Source organism: Chiloscyllium plagiosum, unplaced genomic scaffold (genome assembly GCF_037043375.1).
Source record: "Chiloscyllium plagiosum isolate Xiang-an unplaced genomic scaffold, Cpla_swu_hap1 HiC_scaffold_39, whole genome shotgun sequence".
Classification (NCBI taxonomy): domain Eukaryota; kingdom Metazoa; phylum Chordata; class Chondrichthyes; order Orectolobiformes; family Hemiscylliidae; genus Chiloscyllium; species Chiloscyllium plagiosum.
Window position 1 is genome coordinate 76,160,839 of NW_028270177.1, and position 19,941 is coordinate 76,180,779.

A 19,941-nucleotide genomic window follows, 5' to 3' on the forward strand; every position below is an offset into this window, starting at 1 on the left:
TTTCACACACAGTATTGAACATCCTCAGGCCACAGGCTTACTCACACACAGTATTGACCATTCACAATCCACAGCATTTTTCACACACATTATTGACCAACCTCAGGCCACAGTATTATTAACACACAGTATTGACCATTCTCAGGCCACAGGATTATTTTCACACAATATTGACCATTTTTAGACCACAGGATTACTCACACACAGTATTGACCGTCCTCAGGCCATAGGATTATTTACACACAGTATTGACCATCCACAGGCCACAGTTTTATTAACAAACAGTATTGAACATGCACAGTCCACAGATTATTGATACACAGTATTGACCAGTCAAATTCCACAGGATTTTCAGCACATAGTATGGACCATCCTCAGGCAACATAAGTTTTCACACACTGTATTGACCATCCTCAGGATTATTCACTCGCTGTGTTGAACATCCTCAGGCAGCAGCATATTTAACACACACAGTATTGACTATTCTTCGGCCCAACGGTTATTCCCACACAATATTGACCATTCTCAGTCCACAGGATTATTCACACACAGTATTGACCACCATACGGCCACAGCATTAATGAACGCACTGTCTTGGTCATTTACACGTCACACGATTATTTCCACGCAGGATTGACACGTCTCAGGCCACAGCAATATTCTCACACAGTATTGACCATTCAAAGAGCGCAGGATTATTCACGCACAGCATTGACTAGCACACGGCCACAGGATTAATGAACACTCTTTCTTGACCATTTACAGGTCACAGGATTTTTAGATTAGATTAGATTAGATTAGATTAGATTACTTACAGTGTGGAAACAGGCCCTTCGGCCCAACAAGTCCACACCGCCCTGCCGAAGCGCAACCCACCCATACCCCTACCTTTACCCCTTACCTAACACTACGGACAATTTAGCATGGCCAATTCACCTAACCTGCACATCTTTGGACTGTGGGAGGAAACCGGAGCACCCGGAGGAAACCCACGCAGACACGGGGAGAATGTGCAGACTCCACACAGTTAGTCGCCTGAGGCGGGAATTGAACCCGGGTCTCTGGCGCTGTGAGGCAGCAGTGCTAACCACTGTGCCACCGTGCCGCCCTAAGGCCTAAGCACAATTATTGCCACACAGTATTGACCATCCTCAAGGAACAGGATTATTTACACATAGTATTGACCATCCTCAGGCCATGGATTATTCACACACAGTATTGACAATCCTCAGGCCACAGGATTATTCACACACAATATTGATGATTCATAGGCCACAGCATTATTCACACAGTGTATTGACCACTCACAGTCCAAAGGATTATTCACACACAGTATTGACCATCCTTAGGCCAAGGGTTATTCACACACAGTATTTACGATTCACGGGCCATAGGATTATTCACACACTTTATTGAGCATTCACAGTGCACAGGATTATTTACACACTGTATTCACAATTCTCCGTCCACAGGAGTTTTCACACATAGTATTGATGATTCTCAGGCCAGAGGACTATTCACACACCGTATTGACCAACCTCAGGCCACAGGATGATTCCCACAGAGTCTTGAACATCCACAGGCCACAGGATTATTCCCACACAGCATTGACCGTCCTCAGTCAACAGGAATTTCCCCACACAGAATATGACCACACTCAGGCCACAGGATTATTCACACACTGTATTGACCATCTTCAGGCTACAGGATTATTCCCACAGAGTATGGACCATTCTCAGGCCACAGGATTATTCACTCACTGTATTGAACATCCTTGGGCAGCAGGATATTTAACACACACAGTATTGACTATCCTTCAGCCCAACGGTTATTCCCACACAGTATTGATCATTCACAGGGCACAGGATTATTCACACACGGTATTGACAAGCACATGGCACAGGATTAATGAACACTTTGTCTTGACCATTTACAAGTCACAGGATTGTTCCCACATAGTATTGACAATCCTCAGGTCGCATGATTATTCACACTCAATATTGACCAGCCTACGGCCACAGAATTAATGAACACACTGTCTTGACCATTTACAGGTCACAGGATTATTCCCACACAGGATTGACCATCCTCAGGCCATGGATTATTCATACTCAGTATTGATAACCCTCAAGCCACAGGATTATTCCTACACAGTACTGATCATCCTCAGGCAACAGGATTAATTTCACACAGTATTGACCATTCTCAGGCCACAGGATTATTCACACACAGTATTGAATAACCTCAGGCAACACGATTGTTCACACACAGTATTGACCAACCTCAGGCCAAGGGTTATTCACACACAGTATTGACCATTCTCAAATCACAAGATTGTTCACACAGTCTTGACCATTCACAGGCCACAGTAATATTTGCAAACAATATTGACATTGCACACGTCACAGATTATTAACACATAGTATTGACCATCCACAGCCCACAGGATTATTATCACACAGCATTGACCATCCACAGGCCACATTATTATTCACACAGTATCGACTATCCTTAGGCAAGGGGCTATTGACACACAGTATTGACAATTCACAGGCCACAGGATTATTCAAACACATTATTGACCATCCTCAGGCTGCGGGATTATGCATACAGTGTATTGACCATTCACAGTCCAAAGGATTATTCACACACAGAATTGACCATCCTTAGGCCAAGGGTTATTCACATACAGTATTTATGATTCACGGGCCATTGGATTATTCCGACACAGTATTGACTGCCCTCAGTACACAGGATTATTCACACACAGTATTAAGCATTCACAGTGCACAGGATTATTCCCACACTGTATTCGCAATTCTCAGGCCACAGGTTAATTCACACACAGTATTGACCATCCTCAGGCCATGGATTATTCACACACAGTATTGAAAATCCTCAAGCCACAGGATTAGTCCTACACAGTATTAAACATCCTCAGGCCACAGGATTATTCACACACAGTATTGACCATCCTCAGGCCACATGAGTACTCACACACAATATTCAACATTCTCAACCGACAGGATTATTCCCACACAGTATTGCCTAGCATACGGACACAGAATTAATGAACAAACTGTATTGACCATTTGCAGGTCACAGGATTATTCACATCCAGCATTGACCATCCTCAGGCCACAGCATTATTCACACACAGTATTGTCCATCCACAGGCCACAGTATTATTTGCACCCAGTGTTGACCATGCACAGGTCACAGATTATTAACACTTAGTATTGACCATCCACAGCCCACAGGTTTATTATCACACAGCATTGAACATCCACAGGCCATATTATTATTCACACACAGTATTGCCCATATTGCCCATCCTTCGGCAAAGGACTATTCAGACACAGTATTGACAATTCACAGGCCCCAGGATTATTCACACAGTATTTACCATCCTCAGGCCGCAGGATTATTCATACAGTGTATTTGCCATTCACAATTCAAAGGATTATTCACACACAGTATTGACCATTCTTTGGCCAAGGGTTATTCACACACTGTATTAACAATTCGTATTCCACAGGATCATTCACACACAGTATTGACAATCCTCCATCCACAGGATTACTCTCCCACAGTATTGACCGTTCACAGTCCACAGCATTTTTCACACACAGTATTGACCATCCTCAGACCACACGAGTTTTCACACACATCATTGATCATCTTCAGGCCACAGGATTACTCCCACACAGAATTGACCATCCGCAGGCCACAGATTATTAACAAACAGTATTGACCATCCACAGGCCACTGGATTATTAACACACAGCATTTACCATCCACAGGCCACATTATCATTCACACACAGTATTGACAATCTTTAGACAAATGCTTAATCACACACAGTATTCAGCATTCACAGTGCACAGGATTATTCACACACTGTATTGACCATTCACATTCCAAAGGATTATTCTCACACAATACTGACCACCCTCATTCCACAGGATTACTTAGCCACAGTGTTGATCATTCTCAGTCCACAGGATTTACCACACACCGTATAGATCACCCTAACCCACAGGATTATACACTAACTGTATTGACCAACCTCAGGCCACAGGATTATTCCCACACAGTATTGACCACGTTCAAGCCTTTGGGTTATTCACACGACGTATTGAGCATTCACAGTGCACAGAATCATTCACACACTCTACTGACCATCCTCAGTCCACGGGATTACTCACACACAGTGTTGACCAGCGTACGGCCACAGGATTATTCACACAAGTATTGCCCATCTTTAGACAAAGGATTATTCACACACAGTATTGACGACTCATGGGCCACAGGATTATTGACACACTGTATTGACAATTCACATTCCAAAGGATTATTCACACACAATATTGACCATCCTCAGTTGACAGGATTATTCACACACTGCATTGAACAGACACAGGCCACAGGCTAGTTCACACAGACTACTGACCAACTGCAGGCAACAGGATTAATTACACACGCTTTTCACCATTCTCAGGCCAAAGAATTATGCCCACACTGTATTGATCATTCTCAGGCTACAGGATTATTCACACACAGTATTGATCATTCTCAGTACACAGACTTATACACACACTGAACTGGCCAACGTCAGGCCACAGGATTATTCACACACAGTATTGAGCATTCACAGTGCATAGGAATATTCACACACTATATTGACCATCCTCAGTCCACAGGATTACTCACATGCATTATGGACCATCCTAAAACCATAGGATTCTTCACACACGGTATTGACCATTTACAGTCCACAGCATTACTCATACACAGCATTGACCATTCACAGGCTAGAGGATTATTCACACACAGTATTCTACATCCTGAGGCCTCAGGATTATTCAAACACAGTACTGACCATCCTCAGTCGACAGGATTACTCACGCACAGTACTGACGATTCAGAGGCCAGAGGATTATGCACACATGGTATTGACCATTCACTGTCCAAAGGATTATTCACACACAATATTGACCATCCTCAGTCCACAGGATTTTTCACACACAGAATATGACCACACTTGGGCCACAGGATTATTCACACATAATATCGACCAACCTCAGGCCACAGGATTACTCCCACACAGTATTGAAGATCCTCAGGCCACAGGATTATTCACACATAATATCGACCAACCTCAGGCCACAGGATTACTCCCACACAGTATTGAAGATCCTCAGGCCAGAGGAGTGTTCACACACAGTATTGACGATCCTTAGGCCACAGGATCATTCGCACACTGTATTGCCCAACCTCAGGCCACAGGATTATTCACATACAATATTCAACATTCTCAGCCAACAGGATTATTCACACACAGCATTGACCGGCATATGGCCACAGGATTAATGAACACACTGTCTTGACCATTTACAGGTCAGAGGATTATTCCCACGCAGTATTGACCATTCTCAGACCACAGGATTACTCACATACAGTTTTGAACATCCTCAGGGCACAGGATTATTCCCAACCTGTACTGACCATCCTCTTGCAACAGGACTTTTCACACACAGTATTGAACATCCTCAGGCCACAGGATTATTCTCACACATTATTGACCTTTCTCAGCCCAGAGGATTATGCACACACTATATTAAACATCCTCAAGCCACAGGGTTATTCTGACACTCTATTGACCATGCTCAGGCCACAGGATCATTCTCACACAGTATTGATCATACTCAGGCCAAGGTATAGTCACACACTAATGACCATTCACATGCCAGAGTATTATTCACACATAGTATTGACCAGCCTCAGGCCACAGGAGTATTCACACACAATATTCAATAGTCTCAGCCAGCAGGATTATTCACAAAGTATAGACCAGCCTACGGCCACAGGATTAATGCACACACTATCTTGATCATTTACAGGTCACAGGATTATTACCACACAGTTTTATCCATCCTCAGGCCACAGGGGTATTCACAAAGTATTGAACATCATCAGGCCACAGGATTATTCCCATACAGTATTGACCATCCTCCGTCCACAGGATTACTCACACACAGTATTGATCATCCTCAGGTCAAGGGTTATTCACACACAGTATTGACCATTCACAGGCCAGAGGATTATTCGCACACAGTATTGATCATCCTAAGGCCATAAGATCATTCACACACTGTATTGACCAACCCGAGGCCACAGGATTAATGAATACATTCTCTTTACCAATTAACAGGTCACAGGATTATTCCCACACAGTATTGTCAATCCTCAGGCCACAGGATTACTCTGACACAGTATTGAACATCCTCAAGCCACAGGATTATTCCGACACAGTATTAACCATTCACAGCCACAGGATTGTTCACACATCGTATTGATCATGCTCATGCCAAGGATTAGTCACACACAGTATTGACCATTCACAGGCCAGAGGATTATCACACACAGTATTGATCATGCTCAGGCCACAGTATCATTCACACACTGTATTGACCAACCTCAGGCCACAGGAGTATTCACACACAATATTCAATATTCTCAGCCAGCAGGATTATTCCCACACAGTATTGACCAACATACGGACACAGGATTAACGAACACACTGTCTTGACCAGTCACAGGGCACAGGATTATTCCCACACAGTATTGACCAGCATATGGCCACAGGATTAACGAACACACTGTCTTGACCATTCACAGGGCACATGATTAGTATTGACTATCCTCAAGCCACAGGATTGTTCACACAAGTATTGACCATCGTCAGGCCACAGGATTATTCCCACACTTTACTGACCATTTTTCACACATTGTATTCACTATCCTCCGGCCAGAGGATTATTCACATACAGCATTGAACATCTTCAGGCCACTGGATTATTCCCGCACACTATTGATCTTTCTCAGGCCACAGGATTATTCACACACATTATTGACCAGCATCAGGCCAGAGGATTATTCAACACAGTATTGATCATCCTCTGGCCACAGAACTATTTACACACAGTGTTGGCAGTACACAGGTCACAGGATTACTCACACACAGTATTCACAATCCTCAGACCACTGGATTATTCTCACACAGTATTGACTATTCTTAGGCCAAAGGGTTATTCCAACACAGTATTGGCCATTCTCAATCCACATGATTATTTGCACACAGTATTGACTACCCTCAGGCCACTGGATTATTAACACATAGTATTGACCATCCACGGCTCACAGGATTATTATCACACAGCATTGACAATCCACAGTCCACATTATTATTCACACACAGTATTGCCCATCTTTATGCAAAGACTTATTCACACAGTATTTATGATTCACAGGCCACAGGATTAGTGACACACAGTATTGACTGGCCTCAGTCCACAGGATTATTCACACACGGTATTGAGCATACACATGGTAGTGAACATTCACAGTGCACAGGATTATTCACACACTGCATTGACCATTCACAGGCCAAAGGGTTATTCCCACACAGTATTGATCATCCTCAGGCCACAGGATTATTTTCACACAGTGTTGACCATTCACAGGCCACAGGATTATTCACACACAGTATTGACCATTCACAGGCCACTGTCTTATTCACACACAGTATTGTCCATCCTCAGGCCAAAGGATTATTCACACACTGTATTGACGATCCACAGGCCACAGGATTATTCACACACAGTATTGACCATTCACAGGCCACTGTCTTATTCACACACAGTATTGGTCATCCTCAGGCCAAATGCTTATTTACAATCAATATTGACCATGCATAGGCCACAGGATTATTATCACACTGCATTGACCATCCACAGGCCAGGATTATTCACACTGTGCATTGACCATTTACAGTCCAAAGGATTATTCACACACAGTATTGACCATCCTCAGGCCAATGGTTATTCACACACAGTATTTACGATTCACAGGCCATAGGGTTATTTACACACAATATTGACTGCCCTCAGGCCACAGGATTATTCACACTCTGTGTTGAGTATTCACAGTGTACAGGATTATTCACACACAGTACTGAACTACCTCAGGCAACAGGATTTATTACACAAAGTTTTGACCATCCTCTGGCCAATGGTTCTTCGCACACAGTATTGACCATCCTCAGGCCAAGGGTTATTCACACACAGTATTGACTATTCACAGGCCAGAGGATCATTCACAAACTGTGTTGACCAATCTCAAGCCACAGGGGTATTCACACACAATATTCAACATTGAGCCCACACGATTATGCACACACAGTTTTGACCAGCATGCGGCCACAGGATTATTCTCACACAGTATGGACCATTCTCAGGCCAAAGGATTATTCACACACAGAATTGATCATCCTCAGGCCACGTAATTATTCTCACATAGTATTGATCTTTCTCAGGCAACAGGATTATTCACACACAGTATTGAACATTCTCAAGCCGCAGGATTATTCCCACACAGATTGACTATCCTCAGGCCCCGGGATTATTTACACACAGAATTGACCAACCGCAGACCACAGGATTATTCTCACACAGTATTGACCATCCTCTGGCCACAGGATTATTCTCACACAGTATTGACCATCCACATGCCAAGGGTTATTCACACACAGTACTGACTACACAAAGTGAGAGCATTAGAGGTGCACGGAGGAGCAAACAGAGATGTGGAGTTTTGTTGCGACTGGAAAAGGGTCTGAAAAGGATTTGACACTGACAGGGTGGACTGTAGTTATTGTGAAAGACTACAGAAATAGTGATGATTGGACTGAGTGCAGGATGAGATTATTGAGATTCGGCATGTTATCAAGGCTGGAGCAATTTACAAATAGGAAGAATCATCAGTATTGGAGTAGGGATCAAATTAATAGTGGGATTGTGGGCAGGGTTAAGGTTACAGAAATAAGAACTTTTCTGGGAATTACAAGCATTCAAGGCCCTGGCACAAATGAGTTGGACCGAAAGCTATGTTTCCTTGCTGAATGACTCCATCCCATGACAAAAGTCAGCGTGATCGGGGGAAATATAGAACAGAAAGATCCCAGGATTTGAAATCATCTACTTGGGGGAAGCCTGCTTTCCCCTCTGTTGTACTGATCCTCACTAAGACAGGACAGGCCTGGATTGATAACTGTTAACTTCCTATATTGACATAGGAAGGCTCAATACAGCAAAGATGAAAGTAAACAAGAGAGTGGGGATTGAACCTGGGACCATCACACTCTGTGTTCACCCTTCAACTCTGTATCTATGTCATGTCCTCCATACCAAAGATCGATCGCTGAAATGCTCTCTGCTCTGTTCACTGTGAGTGGTCCTATCTCGCTGCAGGATTTCTTGAAGGCTCCAAGTCTCCCTTCCCTCTGAATGAAATGTATCCCAATCTGCTTTGGGAGGTAAGGGAGGACATTGCTGGGGCCCTGGTGGATATATTTAATACATTGCTGACCACGGATGAAATGCCGAATGACGGGAGGATAGCAAATGTGGTTCCTTTGTTCAAGAACGGCAGCAGGGATAGGCCAGGAAATTACAGAGCAGATAGGTCACCCCATTAGAGGAACGATGTGTAAGATTTGGAAAGGGTTCAGTGGAGATTTACTAGGATGTTACCTGATAATGGAGGGAATGTGATATGAGGAACTTGGAAGCTGTTTTTGTTCGAGAGAAGACGTTTGAGATGAATTAATTGAGACATTAAGATAATCAGAAAGTGAAATGGATTGGGCAGTGAGAGCCTTTTCCCTCAGGTGGCAATTTGAGGGGGGATAGCTTTAAATTGAGGGGTGAAAGATATATGACAGATGTCAGAGATAGTTTCTTTACTCAGAGTAGTAGGGGCATGGAACAAACTGCCTGCAACAGGAGTTGATCTGCTAACCTTAAGAGCATTTAAATGGTCATTGGATAGTCACATGGACGACAATGGAATAGTGTTGGCTACTTGGGCTTCACATTGGTTCCACAGGTTGGCGCAACATCGAGAGCCGAAGGGCCTGTACTGTGCTGCCATGTTCTATGTTCTGGAGGGAATAAATATAAGGCGAGAGGGGAAAGACTTAAAAGGGATTGGAGGAGAAAATTTTTCACACAGAGGATGGCGAGGTGGTAGAGAAAAGTACAATAACAACATGTAAAAAAGATTTGGGCAGAAACATGGAGAGGAGAAGGTTTGAAGGGTTTTGGGTCAAATGCAGGAAAACGCGACTCGGTCAGGGACTCTGGTCAACATGGACTAGTTGGATCGAAGGAACTATTTTCGTGCTGCAAGAATCAGTCTCCTCCTCCAATAACTGGAGACAACCGAGATAAGGCATGTTGTTGACACTGAAGCAAGTTACAGCGATAGGGATAATAATCTGGAATGCAGTACGTTTCAAATACGTGGAGTGACTATTGGGATAGGAGGAGGTTACAGAGATATGAACTGTTATCGGAGTTAAAAATTATTGAAGACACCGGTCCACAAGACATGCCATAGGTGCAGTGTTGGGGTGTAGCAAGTTTTAGTACAACAGAACTTAAAAGTAGGGGTGGGGATTGTGGGTGTGGTGGGCCTGTACTGTATTCCCCCTCCAGATCTGTATCGATGTCATGTCTTCTTAACAGAGGTTTGCAGCCTTCTCATTCCTCTCTTCTCAGTTATCGAGACTGGATGAAGTTATCAATACTGAGGGTTGCAGAGTTAGTAAGGACTCTGCAGACTGGCCAAGGTTACAGGTAGAGAGAGTTGGTGGGACTGGAAGAGGTGACAGTCCTCAATAGGATGGTACACATTCACGGATGATTTTAGTGACTGCAGGAGGTTACAGAGTTAAGAAGGCTAGTAGTGATGGGAGGAGGTCACAGAGATAGATAAGATTGCAGAGATTGGCCAAGGTTACAGATCTGGGGAACGGTCACGTGGCTTCATAATTTACACAAAGGGAGGATGGGCAGGAATGGCTGTGGGAGCTGGAGGGGTTTATACAGATAAGGAGGTTTATAGGGATGGTAGAAGGTTCATGGGAGTGAGGTGCTGCAGGATAGGATGGAGGATGCTGTGGGGTCTGGAGAAGTTTTCAGTGATATCATATGATGGAAAGGCTTGAGGAAGGTACACAGATGGGGCAATTGCTAAGGGCTGGAGGATATTAAAGAGACAGAGTGGGCTGTCGGTACTGGACATTTTGACAGAGATAAGGATAAGGTAGTGTTTGGGGATAATGACCATAATTCTGTATGTTTTGAAGTCATGATGGAAAGAGCTAAGGATCATGCAGAAGTTTGGGGAATGCTACTTATCATTTCATTATCACTATCACTGATCATTATTACTAGCATTAGACAGGATGTAAAAAATATAGACTCAGAGGAACTATTTGCAGTCGAGCCTACAATTGGAAAGAGGGAGTATTTTCAAGTGATACAGTGAGAATTCAGGGCCAGCGTGTACCATGAACAGTGAATGACAAAGGCACCAAGTTCAGCGAATACTGATCAAGTGATATTGTGAGTTTGGTAAAGAAAATACAGTGCAATAAAACCAGGTGAAGCCCTTCAACAACTATAGAGAGTGCAAGGGGGTCCTTAAAAATGAGGGGCACTCAATAGGCCATGAAACCTCCTTGGCAGACACTAGTAAGGAAAAGCTACAAGATATTTTATGACGAGAGTCAGAGGAAGAAGATTCCCAGCTAAAGAGTGCGGTCTGTTGGAAACCAAAGGGACGATCTGCGCATGCAGCCAGAGGAAGTAGCTGAGGTCTTCAATGTATGATTCCCATCTGTATTCACACAGGAGAAAGACACTGTAGCTGGGGATTTCAGTCGGGATGGTGAGACTCGAGAACATGTTAAGATCAATAAGGAGGTATTAAATGCTTTCACAGGCATAAAGGAGGAGAAATTCCCAGTGCCCAATGAAATGTATTGCAGGCTGCAGTGGGAGGTAACGGAGGAGATTGCTGGGGCCCTTTTGGATCTCTTTAATACTTTGCTGGCCACAGGGATATTGGGTAAAAATTGGGAACAATTCTCAGGGACAAGATGTATCAACATTGAAAAGGAAGGAATAGATTCAGGACAGATTTTGGAAAGGAAAATCCTGTCAGATGAATTCAATTGAGTTTTTTTGAAAAGTTATCTAAAAATATTTATGAGAGCAGTGCAGATGATGTGGTTACCATGGCGTTCGGTAAGGCCTTTGACAATGTCTCAGTCAATATGTAAATGGCCCAACTGGAGAAAGGAGTGAAACCTGACCTCCCCTTGGGAAACAAGGTAGGGAATAGGACTGAGGTGTTAGTGAGGGAGCACTTTGGCAAAGTGACCGCAATTCTATTAGTTTGAAAATAGCTTTGCTGAAAGACAGGCCTGGTCCAAAAGTTAAAGTTATAAAATGTGGCAAGACAAATCTTGATAGTATTAGACATGAACTTTTTTTAAAGTTGATTAGAGAGTCTATTTGCAGGTAAAGGGAATTCTGACAATTGGGAATATTTTAAATGTGAGATAAAAGGTCCGTTCAGCTCCAGCATGTTCCTGTTTGTGTGCAGCTCAATGCTGACAGCTTTCGGAAACACTGGCTGCCGACTGAGACTCTGGTCAAGGAAAAGGGGGGACAGCCAGCACGGATTTGTGAAGGGTAGGTCTTGCCTTACAAGTCTTATTGAATTCTTCGAGGAGGTGACCAAGCATGTGGATGAGGGAAGAGCAGTGGATGTAGTGTACATGGATTTTAGTAAGGCATTTGATAAGGTTCCCCATGGTAGGCTTATGCGGAAAGTCAGGAGGCATGGGATAGAGGGAAATTTGGCCAATTGGATAGAAAACTGGCTAACCGGTCGAAGGCAGAGAGTGGTGGTAGATGTTAAATATTCATCCTGGAGCCCAGTTACAAGTGGAGTTCCGCAGGGATCAGTTCTGGGTCCTCTGCTGTTTGTAATTTTTATTAATGACTTAGATGAGGGAGTCGAAGGGTGGGTCAGTAAATTTGCAGATGATACGAAGATAGGTGGAGTTGTGGACAGTGAGGAGGGCTGTTGTCGGCTGCAGAGGGACTTAGATATGATGCAGAGCTGGGCTGAGGAGTGGCAGATGGAGTTCAACCCTGCCAAGTGTGAGGTTGTCCATTTTGGAAGAACAAATAAGAATGCGAAATACAGGGTTAATGGTAGGGTTCTTAGTCAGGTGGAGGAACAGAGGGATCTTGGGGTCTATGTACATAGATCTTTGAAGGTTGCCACTCAGGTGGATAGAGTTTGTAAGAAGGCCTATGGAGTATTATCGTTCATTAGCATAGGGATTGAATTCAAGAGTCGTGAAGTGATGGTGCAGCTGTACAGGACTTTGGTTAGGCCACAGTTGGAGTACTGTGTGCAGTTCTGGTCGCCTCACTTTAGGAAAGATGTGGAAGCTTTGGAGAGGGTGCAGAGAAGATTTACCAGGATGTTGCCTGGAATGGAGAGGAAGTCGTACGAGGATAGGTTGAGAGTTCTCGGCCTTTTCTCGTTGGAACGGCGAAGGATGAGGGGTGACTTGATAGAGGTTTATAAGATGATCAGAGGAATAGATAGAGTAGACAGTCAGAAACTTTTTCCCCGGGTACAACAGAGTGTTACAAGGGGACATAAATTTAAGGTGAAGGGTGGAAGGTATAGGGGAGATGTCAGGGGTGGGTTCTTTACCCAGAGAGTGGTGGGGGCATGGAATGCGCTGCCCGTGGGAGTGGTAGAGTCGGAATCATTGGCGACCTTTAAGCGGCATTTGGATAGGTACATGGATGGGTACTTAATCTAGGTTAGAAGTTCGGCACAACATCGTGGGCCGAAGGGCCTGTTCTGTGCTGTATTGTTCTATGTTCTATGTTCTATGTCAGGTATAGCCAGCTGGATCAAGGGAATCCCTGAGGAGCATAGGGGCTGTAGGAATACTCTTTGGATGGAAATCAGGAATGCAGAAAGGGGACATGAAATAACTTTGGCAGATAAAGTTAAGGAGAATCCAAAGATATTCTACAAGTGTATTAAGAGCAAAAGAAGAGCTAGGGACAAAACCGATATCCTTAATGATCAACAAATCCAACGATGTGTGAAACTACATGATCCTAAACAAATATTTCACTTTGGAGCTTACTGTGGATAAGGCCTGGGGTGCTCAGGGAAATAAACAGTGTTTGGCCAGAACCCTATTGGAATATTGTGGGTAATTCTGGTCTCAATGCCATCGGAAGGATGTTGTGGAACTTGAAAAGGTTCAGAAGAAATGAATAAGGTTGTTGCCAGGATTGGAGGGTTTGCGCTACAGGGAAAAGCTGAATAGGCTGGGATTATTTTCACTTTAACATGGGACGCTGAGGAGTTATCTTATAAAGGTTTCTTAAAATCATGATAAGCATGGATAGGGTCAATAGATAAGGACTTTCTCCGGTTGTGGGGGGGGTGGGGGGGTGAGTCCAAACCTACAAGACATAGCTTTAAGGTGAGAGGAAAAGATTTAGAAGGGACCAAAGGGACAGCTGGTTCCTGCAGAGGTTGGTATATGTATGATATAAACTGCCAGAAGAAATGGTGGAGGCTGACAGAAATATATTTAGCAGGCATCTGGGTGTGTATATAAATAGCAGGATTTTAGAGGGATATTAGCAAAGTTCTGGCAAATGGGATGAAAAACGTCATGGAGGACTTGGACCAAAGGGTCAGTTTCCGTGCTGTACACCTCGATGACTCCATATTTTGAAATGAGTCCACATTATAGAAGAGGCGGTGTTGGAAGTTTCAAAACATAGAGGTAGATAAATCCCCAGGACCTGATCAAGTGTATCTCAGAACATTGTGGGAAGCCGGGGAAGAAATTGTAGAGGCCTGAGCAGTGATATTTGCGGCATTCTGGGCAGTGATGGAGGTTTTCTGAGATTATAAAGGGAGCTGGATGAAATGCATGAATGGCTGAAAAACTGCAGATGGAGTTCAATTCGGGTAAATGTGAGGTAATGCATTTAGGTTACAACAAACAAGGGTCGAGCTTTCACAATTAATGGTCGGGTCTTCAGTAGTGTTGTACGCCTTGGGGTTCAGGTACGTAGTTCTTTGAAGTTTGCCACAAGGAGAGACAGGATGGTTATAAATGGCACTTGCCTTCATTGCTCAGTCATTCGAGTTTAGGAGTTTGGGAAGTCGTGTGTAGATTGTACAGGACATTGGTATACTCTGCCCAGTTCTAGGAAGCTGGAGAGGGTTCAGATCACATTTACCAGGATGGCGATGGGTATAGAAGGTTTCAGTTATAAAGGAAGGTTGTATAGTCTGGAGGTTGAGAGGTGAGCGTATAGAAATCTATAATGAGGGGTATAGATAGAGTTAATGTGACTTGTCTTTTCCCAACAGCAGGTCATTTTAGAACGAGGGGCTGCATTTCTTAAGGTTAGAAGGGAGAGATTTAAAATCAGAAAACATAAGGAGCCAACTGTTACAGAGTGCCTTTTGTGTGTGGAATGAAATTCCCAAAGAGGGGCTGAATGTGTGTACAATTACAATGCTTGAAGTATTAGTACAGGAATAGGAAAGGTTTGAAGGGATGTGATCCAGGAACAGGCAGGAGGGATGAGGTTAGTTTAAGATTATGGTCGGGCATCAACCGAACAGTCAGTTTCCGTGCTGTATGACTGTCTGACTATGAAAATAATGTTGTGGCCTTATTTAAGAAAGACTGCAAGGGGAAGCCAAGGAACTGCAGACTGAGGAGACAGAAATCAAGGATGGGTAAGGTATTGAAGATCATTCTGAGACGTAGGATTTATATGCATTTGGAAAGACAGGATTGATTACACACAGTTAGAGTGGCTTTGTGCGCGGGAAAACATGTCTCACAAACTTGCCTGAGTTTGTTGAAGATGTAACCAAGATAATAGATGGAAGCAGAGCAATATACGTTATTCCTGGGTTCAGCAAGGCCTTTGACAGGGTTGAGCAGGGTACACTGGTGAGATCACATGGGATCACACTGGTGAGATCACTGGTACAAGGTGAGATCACATGGGATCAGGGAGAGCGAGCCAACTGGATACACAGTGGTTTTGATAGGAGGAGGTAGAGGGTTGTTGTTCAGATTGGAGGCCTCTGACCAGCAGTGTGCTGTAAGGATTGGTGCTGGGGCCACTGATGTGCATCATTTATATAGAGGATCAGGGTAAAAATATAGGAGTCACTGTTAGTATGTTTGCGGATACCAAAATTAGTGGAAGAGTGGGCAGGGAATGTAGTTATCAAAGGGGATGTTAATCAACTGGGCCAGTGGGCCAAGTAATGAAAGACGGAGTTTAATTCAGGTGTTGGATTTAGTTAAGACAAACCAGGGAGGACTAGCACAGGTAATGGTTTGGCCCTGGACAGTGTTGTCGAACAGAGAGAGACCAAGGGGTGCAGTTACACTGTTTTGGAATGGCATCACAGGGTGACAGTGTGGGGAAAGCAGCATTTGGCACACTTGTCTTCATTGGTCAGAGCATTGAGTACATGAGTTGGAGATATTTGTAACATTATTGTCAATATTTCTACTGGGCAGAGGAGGCCACGGGGTGGCCTTACAAAGGTTTATGAAACCATGTAGGGCCTAAGTAAGGTGAAAAGCCAAGGGTAGGTGAGTCCAAAGCTCGAGGCATAAACGTGAGGTGAGAGAGCAAGGATTTAAAGAGGGAGCTGAGGGGCAACATTTTCCACAGAGGATGGTGCATAGACAGAATGAACTGCCAGAGGAAATGGTAAAAACAAGTACAATTACAACATGGAAAAGATACTTGGGCAGGTACATGGAGAGGAGAAGGTTGGAAGGGGTAATGGGCCAAACACAGGCAAATGCAACTCATTCCGTTTAGGAAACCTCAAACAAAGAGTCATGCAGCACAGAAACAGACCCGATGTCTCCAGTTGTTGGAGGAGGAGACTATCGAGACAAGGCATGTTGTAGAGACTGAAGCAAGTTACAGCGATATGGATGGTCGTCTGGACTGGAGGTTTCAAATATGTCAATTAATTGGTAAGAGGGGAGGAGATGACAGAGATAGGAACTGTTATAGGAGTTAGAATGATTGAAGACACTGGTCCACAAGATGACCCATAGATACAATGTTGGAGAGGGAATAGAGAACAGAAAGATCCCAGGCAGCATTACCACTATCTCATGTGATGCCTGCATTGCCCTCTGTTGTCCTGGTGGTCATCAAGACAGCACACGCCTGGATTGAAAACTGGGAACTCCCGATGCTGTCTCAGTACAACAAAACTTAAAGTAGGGGTGGTGACTGAGCCTGGGGTGTGCCTGTACTGTGCTTCCCCTCCAGCTCTATGTCTCTGTCATGTCTTGTTAGCTGATGTTTGGAGCCCTCTCATTGCTCTCTGCTCTGTGCACTGTGAGTGATCTTACCTGGCAGCAAGACTTATTAAAGACTCCCGACCTCCCTGACCTTCGTCTCTCTGGCTGACCAACCATCGTCCCAACCAGCAGTTGGCAAGTCTATTGAGTCAGGAACTCCCTGAGTACCTGTAGAAGACACATAAATAAGCAGAATGGGAAATTAGACTGATGCTGTGAGTGTTACACATGTATAATGGCAGTGAGCCCACAGAGATCTGGAAAATTCCAGTCTCCATTCCTGGCCTGTGCTGCCTCATCTCTCTGAAGCAGAGAATTCTGTTTGCTCAGGATCTGGAGTAGCTGCAAGAGTGAGAGACACTGACAGAGGCAGCAATTAGATGCATACAGTGAGGGATCCCACATGGAGAGATACTGAGTGATATCACCAGAGTTCAGGATCAAATAATTGTGCGGGAAGAAAGGGTTTTGATTCATGTTGCACTGGAATACACAACCTGTGAGCAGGTGAAGTGATGGCCTAATGGCATTATTGTGAGGCAATTTATCCAGAAACTCAGCAAATGTTCTCTGGACACAGGTTGAAATCCAGCCATTGCAAATGATTGAATGTGAATTAAGTGCTTCAAAAAAGATGTAATTAAAAACCTGCAAGTGAATATTAAACAATTGCTGATGTTCAGAAAAATCCATCGGGTGCATTCCTGTCTTTAGTGAAGTAATCTAAGGTGGGACTAGGATATCACAGATATTACAGAAACAACAGCTGAGGGAGGGACAGGACAGGCAGCTCAATGTTCCAGGGGACAGATGCTGCAGGAAGGACAGAAGGGGAGCTGAGAGAGGAGGAGAGCTGCTGGTTCTGACTGGGTGAACCATCCCAGCAGGACTGAGAGAGGATATTCCTGCGGGACCGCCCAGTGACGCTGTGTCCGTGGGATTAATCAGTAACAATGGGTCTTCCCTTTCCTCTGATTGTTCTACAGACCCCGAGAGCCCCGCCCTCCTGCACCTTGACCTTCTCAAGATGGCGGCCCTGAGCGCTCCCTCTTCCCTCAAACAAATGGCGGCCGTAATCCTGGGCCGCTTCCCTGATCAGAGACCGCCGCCTCCTTACCCGGGCCTGGAGGGTCTTTTCCGAGTTATTTTTAACCTTTATCCCGGACTTGTGAATTCTCTCCGCTCCTTTCTCCAGCGAGGCTCCCACACACCGGCTCTGAGCGCCGCTCTCTGAAGCCGGTCGCAGCCGCTGCCGGAGAAAGCAGCTCCATGTCTCTCTCACTCTCCTCTGATCAATGTGACACTGCGCATGCTCCACATAGAAACCAAACTGCGCGTGCGTCTGAGATTACCGGTGAGTTTATAGAGAATATTCATATCTGCACAGGATCATGGGTGAAATATTAGTCATTAACAATTGCTCTGTCGAGTTACAGTCATTGAGATGATTACTATGCAAATAGATTATTCGGTCCAACTTAACCATACTAGCAAGGTATGTAAATTACCAATCGTTCTGGGAGTTTGAAAATAAGTTTCTTACTCGAGTTGTGTAAACCGACCTGTGAATTATTCCTGAAGAAGGGCTTATGCCCGAAACGTCGATTCTCCTGTTCCTTGGATGCTGCCTGACCTGCTGCGCTTTTCCAGCAACATATTTTCAGCTCTGATCTGCAGCCCTCACTTTCTCTCTGTGAATTACTCACGCCGACCTGTGAATTATTCTCAGCTCGTCCCCTACGCTATTGCAAAATCACCCATGTGTTTATCTAAGGATTGTATAAATCTACCTAATGTACGTTATCAGATTTACATCTCAACTATTTCTTAAAAATCTCACATTGATTCATAGGAGAGGTTTAATGCTCCACTATGTCGTTAGAATGATCAATCTTGCAAAATAGTTTGCTTTCTGACCAATCCTGAAGCGTTCACTCCCCGAGAATGCTTTGGCCCCGCTCCTCACTCATTCTGGTTAGACGACCGGCCGCTGCTCGGTCCTCCTGTTCCGCCCCTTCCTCCCAATTGCGGAGTTGATTCAGGCGCGACTCAGCAGGCTAAGGGACAAGGGAAGTTGGAGTCGATGCCTTGTGATGTGGTGAAAATATCCCGAATCTTGGATCGAGAGGCCTGAGTTTATTTCACAGCTTGTTCAGGTGTGTGTAATAACAACTTTATTAAGTAAAAACAATAGAACATGCACACAATGTGGTGGGGCTCTCAATGCTCTGGTGATTTTAGTCTTTACCATGTGTTTCAGGGCCCCAGGGCATCCCAGTACAAACCGTGCCACTCCTCCTTGTGCACAGCCAGATACCACGATTGTGGGGCAAAGTGATGTGATGGGGTACAGATTCTGGATTAGTGGTGCTGAAAGAGCACAGCAGTTCAGGCTGCATCCGAGGAGTAGTAAAATCGACGTTTCGGGCAAAAGCCCTTCATCAGGAATAAAGGCAGAGAGCCTGAAGCTTGGAGAGATAAGCTAGAGGAGGGTGGGGGTGGGGAGAAAGTAGCATAGAGTACAATAGGTGAGTGGGGGAGGAGATGAAGGTGATAGGTCGGGGGCAGTCGGAGGATGGAGTGGATAGGTGGAAAAGAAGATAGGCAGGTAG

General features: G+C 44.4%; 1 long non-coding RNA gene across 1 annotated transcript in view; it reads right to left on the minus strand.

The window, feature by feature from the left end:
• LOC148138772 (uncharacterized) overlaps positions 1 to 18,594 on the minus strand; it is a 98,250-nt gene extending 79,656 nt beyond the window's left edge. Inside the window, exons 1-2 of the long non-coding RNA XR_015753776.1 lie at positions 18,447 to 18,594; positions 17,381 to 17,497 (exon numbers count right to left, since the gene is read on the minus strand). This is a non-coding gene — a long non-coding RNA (uncharacterized LOC148138772). The remainder of the gene's footprint in view (positions 1 to 17,380; positions 17,498 to 18,446) is intronic.
• Between the last annotated feature and the right edge of the window lie 1,347 nt (positions 18,595 to 19,941).